The following is a 5,468-nucleotide window of genomic DNA, read 5'->3' as shown; positions in this document are numbered from 1 at the left end:
CAGCATGCACATAGCCAGCTGCTAACTAACCTAGACTGGATGATACTCCATTCGCTCACATTTCTCCAACCTCGCTTCCCAAAGAATGCCTAGCACAAAGAATGGCTTGGTATATATTTAAGTGCTTCTTATAAATCTGACATAGATGCCTGAGAAACACATAGTCAACAACATAGCAGGACATATTGAAATTTGACTGACAGATTCCATGAGGGACATCATATTGGATGAGGAGATTGGGCTATAGCAATTCCCTAGATTGCACTAATCATGAAAGTTCCTCAAGTGATGAGATTGGTATTTCTAACCTAATGAGCAGAAAATCATAATGAGCAAGTCTTTTATTCAGATGTACTGTCACTGAACATACAAGTGCCAGATTTCAGAATCTCAAGAGTGAACCCTTATTACATTCTCTTATCACAAGAAATATTTTTGTCATTCTGTAATATGAGTTTAAAAAATGGTTCTGCATTCTCTTTATGTGCTACTTATTCAGATTTTGATCCAGAACATTGGAAAATAAAATGTTATCCATTCATTGAACAAATTGTGTTAAATAGGAATACAAAACTTAAAAATTAGAATTAGGAGCTTCTGGTCAAGATGGTGGAGTAGGTAAATGCCGTGCTTGCCTCCTCTCACGACCATATCAAAATTACAACTAAACTACAGAATAGTTATCTTTGGAGTCTCCTGAGGTCTAGTTTAACAGAAGGTTTACATCTGAGGACACACAGAAGAGGCCACCTCAAGACTGTTGTCAGAAACCAATTTGGATGGCTTCAGAATACCATAGTCTTAAATTATTTACAAGTGACAAAATAATTTGAAAATTTTAAGGCCAAGGTTGGTGGTAATCCAGTAGAAGGCCTGCTTCCTAGAAGATTCAGCTGTATGACCAAATGATGACATTGGATGGTCAAACTCATCTATCATCATATCTTTAAAACAAAAAGAGCCGTCCTTAGAATATTATAGTAGAAATGACATATATAATCTAACTAGATGACTAGTAATAGTTCCAGTATTAGTCCCTTAATGCTTATATCCACCTCAGTCCCAAATATCGAGATTATCTTGTTAAATGTTACCCCAACCTAATCTATAATACCAATAATTCTATTTCTAGTTTTCTGCCTTCAAAAAAATCATGTATGTGTGAGACATGTGCAAAATTGTTTTTTTGCAGTACTATTTATTTTTAATATTTATATTTTTATTTTTCAATTATAATTGAAATACAATATTATATTCGTTTCACATGCACAACACAGTGATTAGACATTTATGTAAGTTATGAAATGATCACCCTGATAAATCCAGTGCCCATCTGACACCATACATAGTTATTACAATACTACTGATTATATTCCCTATGATATGCTCTACTTCCCCATGACTATTTTCTAGCTATCAATTTGTATTTCTTAATCTCTTCTCCTTTTACCCATCCCCTCAATTCCCCATCCATCTGGCAACAGTAAAATGTTCTCTGTATTTATGAGTTTGTTTTTGTTGTGTATTTATTTATCTTGTTCTCTAGATTCCACATATGACATTTGCCTTTCTCTGTATGACTTACTCCGCTCAGCACAATACCCTCTAAGACCATCTATATTGCTGCAGATGGCGAGATTTCATTCTTTTTATGACTGAGTGATATTCCATTGTATGTGTGTGTGTATACACACACTCTCTCTCTCTCTCTCTCTCTCTCTCTCTCTCTCTCTCTCTCTCACACACACACACACACACACACACATACACACACACACACTCCATCTCTTCTTTATTCATTCATTCATTTATGGACACTCAGAATGCTCCATATCTTGGCTACTATAAATAATGCTGCATCGAATGTGTAAACTCATACATGCCTACAAATCAGTGTTTGGGGTTTGTTTAAACAAATATCCAGACGTGGGATTACTGGGTCCTTATTTGCCTCTTATTATAGTCCTCATTTTAAAGTCAATTTTGTCTGGCATAAGTATTGCTACCCCAGCTTTTTGTTTGTTTGCTTCCATGTCCATGAAACATATTTTTTATCCCTTTACTTTCAGTCTGTGTGTCTTTTGATTGAAGTGAGTCTCTTATAGGCAATATATGTAAAGGTCTTATTTTCTTATCCATTCAGCTACCCTATTTTTTCATTGGAGCATGTAATCTATTTACATTTAAAGCAATTGTTGCTACATATGTAGTTATTGCCATTTTATTATTCATAATTTTTATCTTTTTTATCTTTTTCTTCTTCTTAAAGAAGTCTCTCTAATGTTTCCTGTAATACTAGATTAGTGGTGATGAACTCCTTTAGTTTTCTTGTCTGGGAAGATGTTTATCTGTCCTTCTGTTCTAAATGATAGTTTTGCTGTAGGTCCTTACATTTCATCACTTTGACTTTTTCCTGCCAGTCCCTTCAGGTTTGCAATATTTCTGTGAGAAATCAGCTGACAGTGTTCTGAGAGCCCCCTTTTAGGACACTAACTGCTTTTCCCTTGCTTCTTTTAAGATTCTCTCCTTGTCTTTAACCTTTGGCATTTTAATTATGATGTGTCTTGGTGTGAGCCTCTTTGGGTTCATCTTATTTGAGACTCTGCATTTTATGAACTTGTATGTCTATTTCCTTCAGCTGGTTAGGTAAGTTTTCAGTAATTATTTCTTGAAATAGGTTTTCAATTTCTTGCTCTCTCTCTTTTCCTTCTGGTTACCCTGCAATGTGAGTGTTGCTGTGCATGGTGCTGTCCCAGAGGCCCCTTAAACTATTCTTATTTTTTTTAGATTCTTTTGTTCTTGTTGCTCTTCTCATTGGGTGTTTTCTGCTACCTTATCTTCTACATTACTGATTTGATTCTCCATTTTATCTCATTGTTAATTCTTCCTAAGGTATGCTTTGTTTTAGTTTGGATGCTGTTTACTCATCATTGGGAGGGATTTACCCTCAGGCTGTTATAGTATTCTTCTTTCCTGACTGTTTTTTTATGCCTTGAATCTACACTTTTAAGTTTCCTATCTTGTTATTAATGTTCTCACTGAGTTCATCTAATCTTCTGTTAAGTTTATTGAACATCCTTATAACCAGTGTTTTAAACTCTGCATCTGGTAGATTGCTTGTTTCCAATTGTTTAGTTCTTTTTCTGGAGCTTTGTTCTGTTGTTTCCTTTGAGACATGTCTCTTTGTCTTTCCATTTTGGCTGCCTCCTTGTGTTTATCTCTATGTATAGGTAGGGCTGCTATGTCTCCTTGTGTCAGTAGAGTGGCCTTATATGGTAGGAGTGCTGTGCATCCTCCATGGTCACCTGAATCAGGTGCTCCAGGTATGTCTCTTATATGGGTTGTATGTGCCCTTCCTATTTAGTAGAGCCTTGGATGCTGTTTACTCATCATTGGGAGGGGTTTACCCTCAGGCTGATTGTTTGTGATGACTGGTTTTGACCAGTGAAGGAGGTGGATTCACTTTAGCAGAGTTCTGGTGCCTTCCCTCTCTGCTCTTTGAGTATGCCATCCTCAGATGGGAATTTCGGTGGTGCTCTAGTTAAGACAAAAGCTGCCACTCGGCATGAAGGCTGGGGCCTCCTGGGAGCAGCATTGCCACAAGCCAAGTTCAGCTGCAGCCTGTGCCCTGCCTGGGGCCACCTGGCATCAGCCACTAAGAAACCTGCAAATGGCTGCCACTCATGCTGGGTTTAGAAGTGCCTCGAGAGGCCAAGCTGCAAACCAAGGTCAGCACCTGCTATTTCCAGGCTTGGGGCTGCTCAGCAGAGATACAGAGCACACTGAGGCCAGATGCTGCTTGTTTAGGCTTTGTGAAACTTTGAGAGATTTTAGGATGCAGAATTTGCCAAGACAGGCCATTTGACATGGAAAATCCACTGGAAGTGGGTTGGTGGGCCACATGTTAAGAAGAATCAGGTCTTAGTTAATCACCAAGGCATGGTGACCAGTGTTAGCTACATTGACAGAGACTCAGATATGACACCGAACTGTGTCTGTAAGGCAGATGGGGGAGGAGTCAGTAAAGGAACAATGCCCTCTGCCATCACTTCTGTCTTGGAGAAATTTGCCCCTCCAGCCCTCACTCTGAAGCCAGGCATTTTAGTTCCTACCCATATTTACCCAGTAGTGCCTTTCAAGCTGCTGCTCCAGAGCTGGAGCTCGATGTGAGTGAGTCATCACCAAGTAAGTCCATTTGTGGGCCCCTTAAGTGCAATGTTTGTGACTCCAGCCACCCTCCATCTCATTCCGTCACAATCTCCATTGGTTTTCACAACCAGAATTTGTGGGAAACTTCTCTTCTTGGTACTAGAACCCTCTACTGGGGAGCCTGGTTAGGGCCAGGTCTCTTCACTCTTCTGGGGTGACCTCCACAGCCAAGATATTTTTCCCAATTCTCAACTGCCACATGTGGGTTTGGGGCTAGCTAGTTTCATGTCTCTGCCCTTCCTCCCATTTCAAGGTGATCTCTTCTGTGTGTCCCCAGTTGTAAAACTTCTGTTAGGCTAGACTTTAGGTAACTCCCAATGATGGTTGTTCTGTAGTTTAGTTGTCATTTTGATATGGTTGTGAGAGGAGGCATGCACAGCATTTACCTACTCTGCCATCTTGATTGAAAGCCTATTTGTTATTTTTAAAAGTTAGAAACAACTGGCTTTCATTAGAGAAATTGATTGAAATACTTTGAATCAGTGCGAATACAGTTGAATAATATGCGACAAATAAAAAGACTGAAATAATATAAAATAAAAATGTACAAATAAATGTGTACATTTAGGATGAATAAATCTCAAAATATATTGTCAAATGAAGGAAACCAACCTTCAAAAGCTTATGTTTAGTATGTGAGTTGTCTTAATTTGTTTGAGCTGCTATAACAAAATATCATAGACTGAGTAGCTTATAAACAACAGAAATTTATTTCTCACAGTTCTGGAGGCTGGCAAGTTCAAGATCATAGTACCAGCCAGCATACTCAGGCTCTGGTGAAGGCTCTTGTCCAGGTTGCCGGTTGTCATCTTCTTACAATGGTATCATATGGTGAAAGGAGGAAAGACTCTCTCTGGAGTCCTCTTTTAATTAATTCAGGAAAGCTCTGCCCTCATGACATAATCAAAAGCCCCACTTCTTACTATTATCCTAATGGGTTTGGATTTTAACATATGAATTGAGGGAATGGGACACACAAACATTATGACCATAAAACTAGTATTTTGGTAAAAATTTAAAACACAAAATAAGATAACATGGGTATATACAAACTCGTAATAAATGAAAACATTTATGGAAATTATGCATGTCGACTTCACAAATGATTACCGCTGGTGAAATAGAAAACAAAGATGGAAAGGAGAGCTTTGCTCTACCCATAATTCTTTAAATTCTTTAGATAGGTATTTACATTTTTTCACAGTAATCAAAACAATAAGGTATTGAGAGGAAGATAGACATATAGGCCAGTAGAGTAC

The sequence above is a fragment of the Rousettus aegyptiacus genome, unplaced genomic scaffold (genome assembly GCF_014176215.1).
Source record: "Rousettus aegyptiacus isolate mRouAeg1 unplaced genomic scaffold, mRouAeg1.p scaffold_m13_p_9, whole genome shotgun sequence".
In the NCBI taxonomy this organism is placed as follows: Eukaryota; Metazoa; Chordata; class Mammalia; order Chiroptera; family Pteropodidae; genus Rousettus; species Rousettus aegyptiacus.
Note: the sequence above shows the minus strand (reverse complement) of the source record.